Source organism: Lithobates pipiens, unplaced genomic scaffold (assembly GCF_037356315.1).
Source record: "Lithobates pipiens isolate NorthernLeopardFrog02 unplaced genomic scaffold, aLitPip1_a1.2 Scaffold_25, whole genome shotgun sequence".
In the NCBI taxonomy this organism is placed as follows: domain Eukaryota; kingdom Metazoa; phylum Chordata; class Amphibia; order Anura; family Ranidae; genus Lithobates; species Lithobates pipiens.
The window spans coordinates 106155723-106174342 of record NW_027507787.1 but is presented as its reverse complement, the minus strand read 5'-3'; the positions used below and the strand labels follow the sequence as shown (position 1 = coordinate 106174342).

The window sequence follows — 18620 nt, the reverse complement described above, 5'->3', positions numbered from 1 at the left end:
ACTTGATCTTACCGGATCTAATGAATATTTTTTTCTGGCCAAAATTGCATGTGGGGGGATAACCCGTCCATATGTACCACCTAATATCTCTATTTTGATGGGAAAGGAGATAAGGGGAGGGGGCAGCCCCCCTCATTAATCTCTTAATAAGTCTCTAATTATGTGAGATCTAACATTAAAACCACTTGATCTTACCGGATCTAACAAATATTTATCAGCCTGAATGATTTTTGGCCAGAAAATTTGATAAGGCGGGCTGATGACGGGTTAGCCCCCCCTGCAAATAACTGTTAATATTGCTTCTTCTGTATGAGATCTAACGCAAACAACAGTTGATCTAACCTGATCTAAAAAAGATCTAACAAACTGAATACGATTTTTTTAAATACTGTACATTGTAGTAAATCACAGCAGAGGGAGGCTAGAGGTTACAGAAAGGTCACTGTGCAATACAAACAACCAAACATTGAATACCAAAAATGGTCCTCAATTACCAAAAAAAGCCCGGACCTTCTAGGCTAAATATTATCCTTGGAGGCCAAAAATGGGCCCCAGTGAAAAAAAACAGCACACCCAGCTATTTTTGGTCACCGACAGGGGCGGACTGACCAGTCGGTCACTCGGGTGCGGCCCGAGGTCATTAGGTGCCCGGCCCGGTCTCGGCCAGATGAGAGGCCACTTGAAGCGGATGTGCCGTATCACATGCCGCGATCATGCCGATTACAATACTGCAAACGGTACTTCTAATGGCACGCTGCTCCCCGCCGCCCCCTCCTTCCCTCCCGTCCGTCCCAGGTGATGTCACAACGCATACGGTACAAGCACCTGGGACGGACGGGAGGGGAGGAGGGGCCGGTGGGGAGCAGCGCACCGTTAGCAGTATTGTAATTGGCATGATCGCGGCATGTGATACGGGCACAGCAGATAAGTGGAGGGGCCGGCAGGGAGCTGCGCCGTTATTATCGGCATCCGGTAAGTGAAGCCTGGGCCTGCCACAAGTGATGGGAGGCGGCAGTACAGAATGCATGTGGCCCCGGATCCCCCCAACCCACAGTGTCCCCCTCTGTGAGTGCCCCCCCGTTTGTGAGTGTCCCCCTGTGTGTTTGTCCCCCTGTGCCCCCGTGTGAGTGTGTCCCCCTGTGTTTGTGTCCCCATGTGTGTGTCCCCCTGTGTGTTTGTCCCCCTGTGCCTCCGTGTGAGTGTGTCCCCCTGTGTTTGTGTCCCCATGTGTGTGTCCCCCTGTGTGAGTGTCCCCCTGTGTGTGTGAGTGTCCCCATGTGTGTGTGAGTGTGTCCCCCTGTGTTTGTGTCCCCATGTGTGTGTCCCCCTGTGTGTTTGTCCCCCTGTGCCCCCATGTGAGTGTGTCCCCCTGTGTTTGTGTCCCCATGTGTGTGTCCCCCTGTGTGAGTGTCCCCCTGTGTGTGTGAGTGTCCCCATGTGTGTGTCCCTGTGTATGTCCCCCTATGTGTGCGTCCCTGTGTGTGTCTCCCCGTGTGTGTCCCCCCCCCGTGTGTGTGAGTGTCCCCGTGTGTGTGCGTCTCCCCGTGTGTGGTGAGTGTGTGTGTGTGTGTCCCCCTGTGTGAGTGAGTGTGCGTGTCCCCCTGTGTGTGAGTGTGTATCCCCCTGTGTGTGTGGTGTGAGTGTGTGTGTGCCCCCCTGTGTGTGGTGTGTGTGAGTGTCCCCGTGTGTGTGTGTCCCTGTTTGAGAGAGTGTCCCCTGTGTGTGTGTGTGTGTCCCCCTGTGTGTGTGTGTCTCCCCTTGTGTGTGTGTGTGTGAGAGAGTGTCCCCCTGTGTGTGTGTCCGTATGAGTGTGTGTGTCCCCATGTGATTGCGTGTGCCCCCCGTGTGAGTGTGCGTGTCCCCATGTGTGGTGTGAATGTGTGTGTGTGTGTGTGTGTGTATGTTTCTTCCCCTGTGTGTGTGTCTCCCCCTGTGTGTGTATTTCTTCCCCTGTGTGTCTCTCCCCCTGTGTGTGTGTCTCTCTCCCCCTGTGTGTGTGTCCCCCTGGGTGTGTGTCCCACTGTGTGTGTCTTCCCCTGTGTGTGTGTGTGTGTCCCTGTGAGTGTGTGTCCCCCTGTGTGCGTGTTTTCCCCTTGTGTGAGTGTCCCCCTGTGTTTGTGTGTGTGTGTGTGTCCCTGTCCTTGTGTGTGTGTGTGAGAGTGTCCCCCTGTGTGAATGTTCCCCTGTGTGTGTCTCCCCGTGTGTGAGTGTCCCTGTATGTGTGTGTGTGTGAGAGAGAGTGTCCCCCTGTGTGGTGTGAGTGTGTGTCCACCTGTGTGTGTGCCCCCTGTGTGAGTGAGTGTGCGTGTGAATCCCCCTGTGTGTGTGTGAGAGTGTATCCCCCTGTGTGTGTGTGTGGGGTGTGAGTGTGTGTGTGTGTGTCCCCCTGTGTGCGGTGTGTGTGAGTGTCCCCCTGTGTGTGTGCCTCCCCTTGTGTGTGTCTTCCCTCTTTGTGTGTGTGTCTCCCCCTGTGTGTGTGTGTGAGAGAGAGTGTCCCCCTGTGTGAGTGTGTGTCTCTGTGTGAGTGTGTCCCCCTGTGTGGTGTGTCCCCCCTGTGTGTGTGTGTGTCCGTGTGAGTGTATGTCCCCCCATGTGATTGTGTGTCCCCCCCGTGTGAGTGTGTGTGCTCCCCTGTGTGAGTGTGCGTGTCCCCCTGTGTGTGGTGTGAGTGTGTGTGTCCCCCTGTGTGTGTGTCTCCCCCTGTGTGTGTATGTCTCCCCCTGTGTGTGTGTGAGTGTCTGTTTCTTCCCCTGTGTGTCTCTACCCCTGTGTGTGTGTGTGTGTGTGTCTCTCCCCCTGTGTGTGAGTGTGACCCCCTGTGTGTGTCTCCCCCTGTGTGTGTGTCCCCCTGTGTGCGTCAGTGTGTCCCTGTGTGTGAGTGGTTCCCCCTGTGTGTGTAAGTGTGTCCCCCTGTGTGTGTGTGTGTGAGTGTGTCCCCCTGTGTGTGTGTGTCCCCCTGTGTGTGTGTGTGTCCCTGTGTGTGTGTGTCCCTGTGTGTGCGTGTGCGTTCTTCCTCCAGTTTCCCCCTGTGTGCTCCCCCCGTGTCTCCCTGTGCAGGTGTGGTGCCCAAGGGGGCCCCATGAGCTTCTATTGCCTGGGGGCCCCATTAGCTGTCAGTCCGCCCCTGGTCACCGAGGACCTTTTTGGCATTCAAAGGTCAGGAGTGTGCCTTTTTTAGTCACCAAGGACCATTTTGGGCATTTAATCACTTCAGCGCAGGACCATTTGGCTGGCCAAAGACCAGAGCACTTTTTGCGATTCGGCACTGCATCGCTTTAACCACTTGCCGACCATTGCACTCTGATGTACGTCCCTACTTTGGGAACAAACAGAGGCATCTTTAGGGGGTGGCCGTAGTCTGGGACCAGTAGCCCAGAGTCTCGGTCCAGAATGCAGGGAACGGGGGGCGTGGCTACCGAGCTACTGCATGGACGTGTGAGCAGATAGCTCCGTGCTGGAGACCGGGGAACAACGCTTAACGGAGAGGACTTTAACTCTAACTAACCACTACCTGCGTGGGAACTATCCCTCATTCCCTCGGCATGGCCAAAAAGAGGAAATGAGTCTCACAGCTCCATAAACTTCAACACTTCTTCCCGCAGAAAGACCGCGGCCTACTCCAAGATGGCGCCGGAGACGCCTCGCCGCCTACCTCCAGCGAGTCTGCGACATCCTCTCCGAGCCCGAAACACAGCCCCAGCGTGTCCAGAGACCCTCCGGATGTCTCATCCCCGCTGTCCCGGAGCCCGGCGAAATCTAAACCCCGTCTGACGGTGGACGTGACCGCCGACAAGGTGAGCGGGGACCACGAGGGCTTGGATGATACTAGGGAACTAGCTGAAACGCTCCATTCGTTCCCCACCACCAACCAGCCGGTGTCTGACACCACGTTGAAAGACATGCTGGTGTCCCTTCGCAGCTCCCTCCACGCGGACCTAATGGACTGCATGCGGAGTTTTAAGGCAGACATGGGGGAGCTGGGAGACAGAGTATCTCATGTGGAGGAAAAAATGGGCGATTATGCCACCTCTTATAACTCATTAGTTGATGCCCATAATGAGCAAGCTGACGAGGTGTCCTGGCTTAGGTCAAAGGTCGCTGACCTTGAAGATAGATCCTGCCGCAACAACCTCAAAATTAGGGGGATCCCCGAAGTGATCACCCCGGGCCAACTATTGCAATATGCTCAAACTATGATGAGATCCTTTCTGCCGGACGCCACTGACTCTGATTTAGTGATTGACAGGATCCATCGACTCCCCAAACCATCCCATCTACCAGACAACATCCCTAGGGATGTCCTTATGCGGGTACATTTTTACCACATTAAAGAAAATTTCATGTCTGCTCATCGCAAAAACAAACAACCACCTGAATGCTATGCACATATTCAGCTTTTTGCGGACTTGTCCCAGTACACCATGCAGAAACGTAAAGCCCTGTTATCCATTACTAAAGCTCTGCGTAACCACGCCATCTTATACCGCTGGGGATATCCGGCTAAGTTACATATCACTAAAGATGAGCAGGTGTCTGTGGTCAATTCTCTGGAGGAAGGACTGAAGCTGCTTAGAGCATGGGACATCCTTCCAGCTCAATCAGAATCTCACACGTCTCCACCAGCTTCAATGGATGTTAGCGACACCTGGCAGGTTGTATCCAGGAAACAGAATGCAGGGAACAGGGGCAGACTGAGCCTTGGTTGGCTCCAGCTTTAGCTCTGCCCCGCTTCCACCCAACTTTACTCTTGGTCGCTGATTGCTATAGCCGCCTGGCGGCTAGCAACCATTAACGTCACTGCCCACTGTGCCCACACTGCCCAACATTCAAAGCAGAGGAGGATTGCACTTCCTCCTCCTCCGCGCTAGTGCTCGTGGGGCCTGGCCTACGACTTCTGGTCTGGATTGTCCCGCAGTTGTTATGGTAGCGTGGATTGTAGAGCCCAGGAGGGAGAGAAAGGGATGACGCCGCCACCCTGAGCAGCATTCGCAGCGGCTCCCTTAGCCTACACTCCTGCAATCTTAGTCCTCTCCCAGCTTGCTGTGCTGGAGCAGGAAGAAGGCAGAAATGACAATGCGGCGGCCGCACCACATCAATACCCACTTGGACGGGCGGCTCTCCTCTTCTCCTCTGGCTGCCTTGCACACCAGCACCACGGATGAGCTGCTGCTGTAGTACCTGAACACATGAAGTCTATCTCCTCCTGGTCAGGTAGGTCAATCAGAGTTTGTATGTCATGTCCCCCTATGTGTGTGTCCCTGTGTGTGTCCCCCCATGTGTGTGTGTGTCCCCCGTGTGTGTGAGTGTCCCTGTGTGTGTGTGTCTCCCCGTGTGTGTGTCCCTGTATGTGTGTGTGTGTGAGAGTGTCCCCCTGTGTGGTGAGTGTGTGTCCCCCTGTGTGTGTGTGTCCCCCTGTGTGTGTGTGTGTGAGTGTGTATCCCCCTGTGTGTGTGGTGGGAGTGTGTGTGTCCCCGTGTGTGTGTGTGTCCCCCTGTTTGAGAGAGTGTGTCCCCTGTGTGTGTGCCTCCCCTTGTGTGTGTCTCCCCTTGTGTGTGTGTGTGTGTCCCCCTGTGTGTGTGTCCCCCTGTGTGTGTCTCCCACTGTGTGTGTGTCTTCCCCTGTGTGTGTGTGTCCCTGTGTGTGTGTGTGTCCCCCTGTGTGTGTGTGTGTCCTCCTGTGTGTGTGTGTGTGTCCCCCTGTGTGTGTGTGTGTGTCCCCCTGTGTGTGTGTGTGTGTCCCCCTGTGTGAGTGACCCCCTGTGTGTGTGTCCCCCTGTGTTTGTGTGTGTGTGTGTCCCCCTGTGTGTGTGTGTGTGAGAGTGTCCCCCTGTGTGAGTGTCTCCCCGTGTGTGTCTCCCCGTGTGTGAGTGTCCCTGTATGTGTGTGAGAGTGTCCCCCTGTGTGAGAGTGGGCATTTAATCACTTCAGCGCAGGACCATTTGGCTGGCCAAAGACCAGAGCACTTTTTGCGATTCGGCACTGTGTCGCTTTAACCACTTGCCGACCATTGCACTCTGATGTACGTCCCTACTTTGGGAACAAACAGAGGCATCTTTAGGGGGTGGCCGTAGTCTGGGACCAGTAGCCCAGAGTCTCGGTCCAGAATGCAGGGAACAGGGGCAGACTGAGCCATGGTTGGCTCCATCTCCAGCTTTAGCTCTGCCCCGCTTCCACCCGACTTTACTCTTGGTCACTGATTGCTATAGCCGCCTGGCGGCTAGCAACCATTAACGTCACTGCCCACTGTGCCCACACTGCCCAACATTCAAAGCAGAGGAGGATTGCACTTCCTCCTCCTCCGCGCTAGTGCTCGTGGGGCCTGGCCTACGACTTCTGGTCTGGATTGTCCCGCAGCTGTTATGGTAGCGTGGAGTGTAGAGCCCAGGAGGGAGAGAAAGGGATGACGCCGCCACCCTGAGCAGCATTCGCAGCAGCTCCCTTAGCCTACACTTCTGCAATCTTAGTCCTCTCCCAGCTTGCTGTGCTGGAGCAGGAAGAAGGCAGAAATGACAATGCGGCGGCCGCACCACATCAATACCCACTTGGACGGGCGGCTCTCCTCTTCTCCTCTGGCTTCCTTGCACACCAGCACCACGGATGAGCTGCTGCTGTAGTACCTGAACACATGCAGTCTATCTCCTCCTGGTCAGGTAGGTCAATCAGAGTTTGTATGTCAGGGACCAGGTCAGTGTGTGTCAGGTAGGTCAGTGTATGTATGTCAGGTAGGTCAGCGTGTGTCAGGTAGGTCAGTGTGGGTCACGTAGTTCATCCTTTTTTCCCCACAAATAGAGAGGTTTTTTTTTTTTAAGGTATTTGATTGCCTCTGCAATTTTTTTTTTTTTTTTTTGCGATATAAACGGAAAAATCTAAAAAATATTGAAAGAAAATTATATTTTCTGCTTTTTGTTATAAGAAAAATCCAATAAACTCAATTTTATTCATACTTTTAGGTCAAAATGTATTCAGCCACATGTCTTTGGTAATGTTAATAAGTGTATATTTATTGGTTTGCGCAAATGTTATAGCGTCTGAAAACGATGGTACATTTTCTGGAATTTACGCATCTTTTAGTTTATGACTGCCTATCTCATTTCTTGAGGTGCTAATATGGCATGGTTGACTTCTTTTTTTCCCTTGTTTCCCAAGGTGACCATCTTGGTGTTTGTCAAGAGGGTTGAGGGTGCCAAAAGTGAGTGCCTATGGCAACATCACCCTGAAAGCATCTGATACTAAGCAGGGACGGGCCTGGTTAGTACCTAGATGGGAGACCGCCTGGGAATACCCTCTTGAGAAATGCCAAGATGGTCACCTTGGGGAACCACAAAAAAAGGCAGTCTCCCATCCAGGTACTAAGCAGGCCCATCTCTGCTTAGTCTTCAAGACCAGATGAGATCGGGTGCTTTCAGAGTGGAGTGGCCATAGGCAATCTCTTCTGGCACCCAAAACCCTCTTGAGAAATGCCAAGAAGGTCATCTTGGGAAACCAGATATACAAAACAGGTCAACTAATGCAGGTACTAACCAGGCCCGACTCTGCTTAGCCTCCAAGATCAGGTGCTTTCAGGGTGATGTGGCTGTAGGCAATCTCTTTGGGCACACTCCACCCTCTTGACAAACGCCAAGATGGTCATCAAACAAGGGAAAACAAAACAAGTTAACGGCAAAAAAAAAAAAAGATGCCTATGGCACATGCTATTCTCAGGCGGTCTCCCATCCAGGTACTGACCAGGCCTGACCCTGTTTAGCCTCCGAGATCAGACGAGATTAGGGCTTTGAGGGTGATGTGGCCATAGGCAATCTCTTTAGGCACCGTCAACCCTCTTGACAAACCTCAAGATGGTCACCTTGGGAAACAAGGGAAAAAAACAAGTCGACGCAAAAAAAAAAAAAAGAAGACTGCAGCTCCTGGTATTCCCAGGCGGTCTCCCCTCCAGATGCTAATCAGGCCCGAACCTGCTTAGCCTCCAAGATAAGACGAGATTTTGAGCTTTCAGGGTGATGAGGCCAAAGACAATCTCTTTGGGCACCCTAAACCTCCTTCACAAATGCCAAGATAGTCACCATGGAAAACAAGGAAAAATAAGTCAACGCCAAAAAAAAATAAAAGAAGCCTATGCTACCTGGTATTCCCAGGCAGTCTCCCATCCAGGTACTAACCAGGCCTAAGCCTGCTTAGCCTCCGAGATTAGACAAGATTGGTCGCTTTCAAGGTGATGTGGCCATAGGAAATCTCTTTGGGTGCCCTCAATCGTCTTGACAAACGCCAAGATAATAACCTTGGGAAACAAGGGAAAAAAATAAGTCAACGCCCCCCCCCCCCCCAAAAAAAAGAAGCCTACATCACCTTGTATTACCAGGCGGTTTCCCATTCAGGTACTAACCAGGCCCTACCCTGCCCATAGGCAATCTCTTTGGGCACCCTCATCCCTCTTGACAAATGCAAAGATGGTCACTAAGCCCGACCCTGCTTAGCCTCCGAGATCAGACGAGATTGGGCGCTTTCACGGTGATATGGCCATAGGCAATCTCTTTCGGCACCCTCAACCCTTTTGACAAACGCCAAGATGGTCACCTTAGGAAACAAGGGGAAAAAAAACAAGTCAACATAAAAAAAAAAAAAAAAAGAAACCTATGGCACTTGGTATTCCCAGGGGGTCTCCCATCCAGGTTTTAACCAGGCCCAACTCTGCTAAGCCTCCAAGATCAGATGAGATTGGTTGCTTTCAGGGAGATGTGGCCGTAGGCAATCGCTTTGGGGACTCTCAACCCTCTTGAAAAATCCCAAGATGGTCACCTTGGTAAACAAGGGAAATTAACAAGTCAACTCCCAAAAAAAAAAATAAAAAAAAAAAAGTCTATGCCACCTGGTATTCCCAGGCAGTCTCCCATCCAGGTACTAACCAGGCCCGACCCTGCTTAACATCCGAGATCAGATGAGATCAGGCGCATTCAGGGTGATGTAGCCGTAGACCATCGTGCTGGCCACTCTAAACCCTCTTGACAAACGGCAAGATGGTCACCTCTGCAAACAAGCAAAAAAATTAAAACAGGTCTTCAACGCCAACAACATATAAAAAAAAAAGCCTACGGCACCTGGTATTCCCAGGGGGTCTCCCATCCAGGTTCTAACCAGGCCCGACCCTGCTAAGCCTCCGAGATCAGATGAGATTTGTTGCTTTCAGGGAGATATGGCCGTATTCAATTGCTTTGGGCACTCTCAACCCTCATAAAAAACGCAAAGATGGTCACCTTAGTAAACAAGGGAAAATAACAAGTCAACACCCAAAAAAAAAAAAAGTCTATGCCACCTGGTATTCCCAGGCAGTCTCCCATCCAGGTACTAACCAGGCCTGACCCTGCTTATCCTCTGAGATTAGACGAGATTGGTCGCTTTCAAACTGTTTTGGCCATAGGAAATTTCTTTGGGCGCCCTCAACCGTCTTGACAAACGCCAAGATAATCACCTTGGGAAACAAGGGAGAAAACAAGTCAACGCCAAAAAAAAAAGAAAAAAAGAAGCCCGTGGCACTGGGTATTCCCAGGAGGTCTCCCATTTGTTACTAACCAGGCCAAATGCTGCTCAACCTCCGGGATCAGACAAGATCAGGAGCTTTCAGGGTGATGTGGCCATAGGCAATCTCTTTCGGCACCCTCAACCCTCTTGACAAACGCCAAGATGGTCACCTTGGGAAACAAGGGAAAAAAAACAAGTCAACAAAAAAAAAAAAAGAAACCTACAGCACTTAGTATTCCTAGGGGGTCTCCCATCCAGGTTCTAACCAGGCCCAACCCTGCTAAGCATCCGAGATCAGATGAGATCAGTTGCTTTCAGGGAGATGTGGCAGTAGGCAATCGCTTTAGGCACCCTGAACCCTCTTGAAAAAAAAAGCCCAAAAAAGAAAAAAAGAGAAGCCTATGGCACCTTGTATTCCCAGGCAGTCTCTCATCCAGGTACTAACCAGGCCTGATCATGCTTAGCCTCCGAGATTAGTCACTTTCAGGGCAATGTGGCCATAGGCAATTTCTTCGGACACCCTCAACCATCTTGACAAACGCCAATATAGTCACCTTGGGAAACAAGGGAAAAAAACAAGTAAACGCAAAAAAATAAATAAGCCTACGGCACCTGGCCATCCAGGTATTAACCAGGCTCAGCCCCTGCTTAGCCTCCGAGGTGAGACAAGATGGGGCGCTTTCAAGGTGATGTGGCCGTAGCCAATCTTTTTGGGCACCGTCAACCCCCTTGACAAATGCCAAAATACACTTTGGGAAACAAGGGAAAAAACAAGTCAACGCCCCAAATGAAAAAAAAAGGAAGCCTATTCCTAGGTGGTCTCCCATCCAGGTACTTACCAGGCCCGACCCTACCCATGGGCAATCTCTATGGGCACCCTCATCCCTCTTGACAAATGCAAAGATGGCCACTAGGCCCGACCATGCTTAGTCTCCGAGATCAGATGAGATTGGGCGCTTTCACGGTGATATGGCTGTAGGCAATCCCTTTGGGTATCCTCAACCCTTTTTGACAAACGCCAAGATGGTCACCTTGAGAAACAAGGGAAAAAAACAAGTCAATGCCAAAAAGAAAAAAAAAAGAAGCCTATAGCACCTGATATTCCCAGGCGGTCTCCCATCCAAGTACTAACCAGGCCCGCCACTGCTTAGTCTCCGAGATCAGATGAGATGGTTCGCTTTCAGGGTGATGTGGCCGTAGGCAAGCTCTTTATGCAACTTCAACCCTCTTGACAAATGCCAAGATGGTATCCATGGGTAAAAAGAGAAAAAAAGAAAAGAAACCTACAGCACCTAGTATTCCCAGGCGGTCTCCCATCTGCGTACTAACCCAGCCCGCCCTTACTTCTCAGAGTAGTAGGGTGATGTGCCGTAGACAATCTCTTTGGGCACCCTCAACCCTCTTGACAAATGCCAAGATTGTCACCTTGGCAAACAAGGGAAAAAAACAAGTCAACACCAAAAAAATTTAAAAAAATAAACCTACGGCACCTGGTACTCCCAGGTGGTCTCCCATCCAGGTACTAACCAGGCCCGACCCTGCATAACCTCCGAGATCGGACAAGATAGGGTGCTTTCAGGGTGATGTGCCCATAGGCAATTGCTTTGGGCACCCTCAACTCTCTTGACAAACACCAAGATTGTCACCTTGGTAAACAAGGGAAAATAACAAGTCAACGGCAAAAAAAAAAAGAAGCCTATGCCACATGGTATTCCCAGGCAGTCTCCCATCCAGGTACTAACCAGGCCTGACCCTGCTTAGCCTCCGAGATTAGGCCATTTGACCTGACCATCCGCATCAACTCTTATGGAGTTGATCTTTGCCCGAGGCAAGAGCACCTTTTTCGTGGGCTCTGTCTACGATCAGACCCAAGTACTCCAGCTTTTTTAGCAGTATTAAGGAAGATTTCTCTAGGTTTAGAATCCGAACTCTTCAGATGGTTGTAGTGCGTATGCTTTGCTCCAAATGAGCCAACTGATTAGTAACAGATTGTCTAGGTATGCTACGACTTATGCCATGTGCCCTTAATCTGGCTAGAGGTGGACCCAGCACTTTAGTGAACACCTGGGGTGCTGTGGCTAGCCCAAAGGGTAGGGCTACGAACTGGAAATGCTGCTGTTCCAACTCAAACCGCAGAACTCTTGATGAGTGGGAAATATAGGGACATGCAGATATGTATCCCTGATGTCGATTGATACCAGAAGCTCTCCTCCTAGGATATAAACTACTGACCTGATAGTCTCCATGCGAAAGGCATGTATCTTTAGGAACGGCTTTAGATTTTTTAAATCTAGAATGGGTCTGACATGTCCCTTTGGTTTCGGTACTGTAAAAAGGTTTGAATAAAACCCCAAGCCTTGCTCCTTTTTGGGGGATCTGTATGATCACCCTTTGAGATATTAATTGGTCTAGTGCTTGACCTCAGGAAGCAAGACGGTAGAAAGTGCCAAAATTCCAGCTTGTACCTCATCGTTACAGTGGAGATGACCCATCTGTCCAGAATTTCTTGCTTTCCAGAATTCTGGAAACTGTAGAAGTCTTCCCCCCACTTTGGTGAGGGGTGTTGCCTCTTCACGATGAGGCTTTATGATTCTGCTTTGCAGGTTTCCGACCCCAGGACTTCTTTTAAAGCCTGGGTCTGACTTTGGGATTTTCCTCTAGAGTGTGACGGTGGAGGCCGTCACCTCTGCCTAGAGGCGGAAGCCCCTGGCATAGGGGGAAAGAGCCCTTTTAAATGAAGGGCGTTTATACTTTCTTTTGACTGGCAAAAGAGTACTTTTCCCATTAGAAATTGTTTGGATATATTTGTCCAAGTTTTCTCCAAATAGTCACTCCCCATGAAAAGGAGCCCAGTTACAAGGTCTTTACATGATGCTTCAGCTGACCAAATTTTTTAACCACGGGATTCTACGCATATGCACAAGCATAAGACATGACGCCTGGTGAATAGAATCTTTAATAGCATATATGGCAAAGCATAATGCTTTTGGTAGTTCAGCCAAATCTCTGGCTTGTTGTGCAGGAAGCTCTCTAAGGGCCTGTTTAAATTGGTCCTTTAGGGATTGACAGACGCTTATTGCAGCGACTGCAGACTAAGTAGTTTCACCTGCCATGGAAAAAGTAGATCTTAACAGGGATTTCAACTCCTTATCTGTTGGATCCTTAAGAATCGGTGCATTGTCTACTGGACAAGTTAGGTCTTTATTCACATTGTAAATTGCAGTGTCAACTGCTGGTATTTTCCATCTTTTGTGTGTCCCCCTGTTTGAGAGAGTGTGTCCCCTGTGTGTGTGCCTCCCCTTGTGTGTGTCTCCCCTTGTGTGTGTGTGTGTGTCCCCCTGTGTGTGTGTCTCCCTGTGTGTGTCTCCCACTGTGTGTGTGTCTTCCCCTGTGTGTGTGTGTCCCTGTGTGTGTGTGTGTCCCTGTGTGTGTGTGTGTCCCCCTGTGTGTGTGTCCCTGTGTGTGTGTGTCCCACACCTGCACAGGGAGACACGGGGGGAGCACACAGGGGGAAACTGGAGGAAGAACGCACACACAGGGACACACACACACAGGGACACACACAGGGACACACACACACACAGGGGGACACACACACACACACAGGGACACACACACACACACACAGGGACACACACACACAGGGGAAGACACACACACAGTGGGAGACACACACAGGGGGACACACACACAGGGGGACACACACACACACACACACAAGGGGAGACACACACAAGGGGAGGCACACACACAGGGGACACACTCTCTCAAACAGGGGGACACACACACACACGGGGACACACACACTCCCACCACACACACAGGGGGATACACACTCACACACACACACACAGGGGGACACACACACACAGGGGGACACACACACACAGGGGGACACACACTCACCACACAGGGGGACACTCTCACACACACACACATACAGGGACACACACACGGGGAGACACACACACACGGGGACACTCACACACACGGGGGACACACACACACGGGGGACACACACAGGGACACACACATAGGGGGACATGACATACAAACTCTGATTGACCTACCTGACCAGGAGGAGATAGACTTCATGTGTTCAGGTACTACAGCAGCAGCTCATCCGTGGTGCTGGTGTGCAAGGCAGCCAAAGGAGAAGAGGAGAGCCGCCCGTCCAAGTGGGTATTGATGTGGTGCGGCCGCCGCATTGTCATTTCTGCCTTCTTCCTGCTGAGAGGACTAAGATTGCAGGAGTGTAGGCTAAGGGAGCCGCTGCGAATGCTGCTCAGGGTGGCGGCGTCATCCCTTTCTCTCCCTCCTGGGCTCTACACTCCACGCTACCATAACAGCTGCGGGACAATCCAGACCAGAAGTCGTAGGCCAGGCCCCACGAGCACTAGCGCGGAGGAGGAGGAAGTGCAATCCTCCTCTGCTTTGAATGTTGGGCAGTGTGGGCACAGTGGGCAGTGACGTTTATGGTTGCTAGCCGCCAGGCGGCTATAGCAATCAGTGACCAAGAGTAAAGTCGGGTGGAAGCGGGGCAGAGCTAAAGCTGGAGCTGGAGCCAACCAAGGCTCAGTCTGCCCCTGTTCCCTGCATTCTGGACCGAGACTCTGGGCTACTGGTCCCAGACTACAGCCACCCCCTAAAGATGCCTCTGTTTGTTCCCAAAGTAGGGACGTACATCAGAGTGCAATGGTCGGCAAGTGGTTAAAGCGATGCAGTGCCGAATCGCAAAAAGTGCTCTGGTCTTTGGCCAGCCAAATGGTCCTGCGCTGAAGTGATTAAATGCCCAAAATGGTCCTTGGTGACTAAAAAAGGCACACTCCTGACCTTTGAATGCCAAAAAGGTCCTCGGTGACCAAGGGCGGACTGACAACTAATGGGGCCCCCAGGCAATAGAAGCTCATGGGGCCCCCTTGGGCACCACACCTGCACAGGGAGACACGGGGGGAGCACACAGGGGGAAACTGGAGGAAGAACGCACACGCACACACAGGGACACACACACACAGGGACACACACACACAGGGACACACACACACAGGGGGACACACTCACACACACACACAGGGGGACACACTTACACACACAGGGGGAACCACTCACACACAGGGACACACTGACGCACACAGGGGGACACACACACAGGGGGAGACACACACAGGGGGTCACACTCACACACAGGGGGAGAGACACACACACACACAGGGGGAGAGACACACAGGGGAAGAAACACACACTCACACACACACAGGGGGAGACATACACACACAGGGGGAGACACACACACACAGGGGGAGACACACACACACAGGGGGAGACACACACACAGGGGGACACACACACTCACACAGGGGGGACACACAATCACATGGGGGGACATACACTCACACGGACACACACACACACAGGGGGACACACACACACAGGGGGACACACCACACAGGGGGACACACTCACACAGAGACACACACTCACACAGGGGGACACTCTCTCTCACACACACACAGGGGGAGACACACACACACACACACAAAGAGGGAAGACACACACAAGGGGAGGCACACACACAGGGGGACACTCACACACACACAGGGGGACACAAACACACGGGGACACTCACACACGCCGCACACAGGGGGACACACACACACACACTCACACCACACACACACAGGGGGATACACTCTCACACACACACACACAGGGGGATACACACGCACACTCACTCACACAGGGGGCACACACACAGGGGGACACACACACAGGTGGACACACACTCACACCACACAGGGGGACACTCTCTCTCACACACACACATACAGGGACACTCACACACGGGGAGACACACACGGGGAGACACACACAGGGGGACATTCACACAGGGGGACACTCTCACACACACACAAGCACAGGGACACACACACACACACACAAACACAGGGGGACACTCACACAAGGGGAAAACACGCACACAGGGGGACACACACTCACAGGGACACACACACACACAGGGGAAGACACACACAGTGGGACACACACACAGGGGGACACACACACAGGGGGACACACACAGGGAGAGAGAGACACACACACAGGGGGAGAGACACACAGGGGAAGAAATACACACACAGGGGAAGAAACATACACACACACACACACACACACACACACACAGGGGGACACACACATTCACACCACACATGGGGACACGCACACTCACACGGGGGGCACACGCAATCACATGGGGACACACACACACTCATACGGACACACACACAGGGGGACACTCTCTCACACACACACAAGGGGAGACACACACACAGGGGGACACACACACACACACAGGGGACACTCTCTCAAACAGGGACACACACACACGGGGACACTCACACACACCACACACAGGGGGACACACACACACTCACACCACACACACAGGGGGATACACACTCACACACAGGGGGACACGCACACTCACTCACACAGGGGGACACACACACACAGGGGGACACACACACACACAGGGGGACACACACACACAGATGGACACACACTCACCACACAGGGGGACACTCTCACACACACACATACAGGGACACACACACGGGGAGACGCACACACACGGGGACACTCACACACACGGGGACACACACACAGGGACGCACACATAGGGGGACATACACAGGGACACACACACACACAGGGGGACACTCACACACACAGGGGGACACTCACACAGGGGGACACACACATGGGGACACAAACACAGGGGGACACACTCACACGGGGGCACAGGGGGACAAACACACAGGGGGACACTCACAAACGGGGGGGCACTCACAGAGGGGGACACTGTGGGTTGGGGGGATCCGGGGCCACATGCATTCTGTACTGCCGCCTCCCATCACTTGTGGCAGGCCCAGGCTTCACTTACCGGATGCCGATAATAACGGCGCAGCTCCCTGCCGGCCCCTCCACTTATCTGCTGTGCCCGTATCACATGCCGCGATCATGCCAATTACAATACTGCTAACGGTGCGCTGCTCCCCACCGGCCCCTCCTCCCCTCCCGTCCGTCCCAGGTGCTTGTACGGTATGCGTTGCGACATCACCTGGGACGGACGGGAGGGAAGGAGGGGGCGGCGGGGAGCAGCGTGCCGTTAGAAGTACCGTTTGCAGTATTGTAATCGGCATGATCGCGGCATGTGATACGGCACATCCGCTTCAAGTGGCCTCTCATCTGGCCGAGACCGGGCCGGGCACCTAATGACCTCGGGCGGCACCCGAGTGACCGACTGGTCAGTCCGCCCCTGTCGGTGACCAAAAATAGCTGGGTGTGCTGTTTTTTTTCACTGGGGCCCATTTTTGGCCTCCAAGGATAATATTTAGCCTAGAAGGTCCGGGCTTTTTTTGGTAACTGAGGACCATTTTTGGTATTCAATGTTTGGTTGTTTGTATTGCACAGTGACCTTTCTGTAACCTCTAGCCTCCCTCTGCTGTGATTTATTACAATGTACAGTATTTTAAAAAAATCGTATTCAGTTTGTTAGATCTTTTTTAGATCAGGTTAGATCAACTGTTGTTTGCGTTAGATCTCATACAGAAGGAGCAATATTAACAGTTATTTGCAGGGGGGGCTAACCCGTCATCAGCCCGCCTTATCAAATTTTCTGGCCAAAAATCATTCAGGCTGATAAATATTTGTTAGATCCGGTAAGATCAAGTGGTTTTAATGTTAGATCTCACATAATTAGAAACTTATTAAGAGATTAATGAGGGGGGCTGCCCCCTCCCCTTATCTCCTTTCCCATCAAAATAGAGATATTAGGTGGTACATATGGACGGGTTATCCCCCCACATGCAATTTTGGCCAGAAAAAAATATTCATTAGATCCGGTAAGATCAAGTGGTTTTGACGTTCGATCTCACATAATTAGAGACTTATTAAGTGAATAATGAGGGGGGTTGCCCCACTTATTTAATTTTCTGCCCAAAAACCATTCAGGCTAATAGATATTCCTTAGATCCGGTAAGATCAAGTAGTTTTAATGTTAGATCTCCCATCATTTCAGAGATATTACACATCAAAATACAGATATTACGTAGTAAATATGGACGGGTTAGCCCCCCCACATGCAATTTTCTGCCCAAAAATCATTCAGGCTAATAGTGTCAGAAACCATGAATCAGACCGAGACAGAAGTACAATTAAATCACACTTGTTTATTAAATAAAAATAAAAAGGTAAGTAGAGAAAGTGTAGTCAAAGCATAGCCAGACTCCAGCAACCCGATCGAGTAGTCAGCCAGGCCAGAGTTCAATAACCAGATTGGGTAATCAGCCAGGCCAGAAGTCAGGGATCTTGGGGCGGCACAGTGGTGTAGTGGTTAGCACTCTCACCTAGCAGTAAAAAGGGTCGCTGGTTCAAATCCCAACCACGACACTACCTGCCTGGAGTTTGCATGTTCTCCCTGTGCCTGCGTGGGTTTCCTCCGGGTACTCCGGTTTCCTCCCACACTCCAAAGACATGCAGGTAGGTTAATTGGCTTCTGTCCAAAAAACTGGCCCTAGTATATGAATGGGGACTTTGGACTGTGGGCTCCTTGAGGGTAGGGACCAATGTGAGTGTGCAATGTACAGCGATAGGGGTAGACACTCACTCAGGTTGAACTGGATGGGCTGATGTCTTTATTCAACCTTACTAACTATGAAACTATGAAACTATGAAACTAAGTGAAACAGCAGCAAGCGGAAAAAGGAGCCAGAAGGGATGTCAGCAAGCCAGTCTTTAAACAGAACTGCAGGAGATGGTTTCTTGTGATGTGACCAAGGCGAAGGCAGAGATGAAGTCAGCTGGACAGCTTTAAGTAGGCAGGTCAGACGAGCATGATAAGGAACAGCTGGTAACTGTGGAGAGAGATGAGAGCTGGCAATTAGCCGACAGTTGAGCAGCCAACCCAGAGAAGTAAGGGCTAAACCAGCCCTGAAAAATAGATATTCATTAGATCCGGGAAGAGCAATTGGTTTTAACGTTTGATCTCACATCATTTCAGAGATATTCCACATCAAGAGATATTAGGTGGTACATAAGGAAGGGTTAGCC

General features: G+C 51.5%; 6 pseudogenes; all 6 read right to left on the bottom strand.

The window, feature by feature from the left end:
- Nucleotides 1–8624: 8624 nt before the first annotated feature.
- Nucleotides 8625–8743, bottom strand: LOC143932016 (5S ribosomal RNA; annotated as a pseudogene).
- A 107-nt stretch (nt 8744–8850) lies between these two features.
- On the bottom strand, nt 8851–8969 carry LOC143931051 (5S ribosomal RNA; annotated as a pseudogene).
- Nucleotides 8970–9079: 110 nt separating this feature from the next.
- On the bottom strand, nt 9080–9198 carry LOC143931248 (5S ribosomal RNA; annotated as a pseudogene).
- Nucleotides 9199–9729: 531 nt separating this feature from the next.
- LOC143931783 (5S ribosomal RNA) lies at nt 9730–9848 on the bottom strand (annotated as a pseudogene).
- Nucleotides 9849–10595: 747 nt separating this feature from the next.
- LOC143931756 (5S ribosomal RNA) lies at nt 10596–10714 on the bottom strand (annotated as a pseudogene).
- Nucleotides 10715–10990: 276 nt separating this feature from the next.
- LOC143932327 (5S ribosomal RNA) lies at nt 10991–11109 on the bottom strand (annotated as a pseudogene).
- Between the last annotated feature and the right edge of the window lie 7511 nt (nt 11110–18620).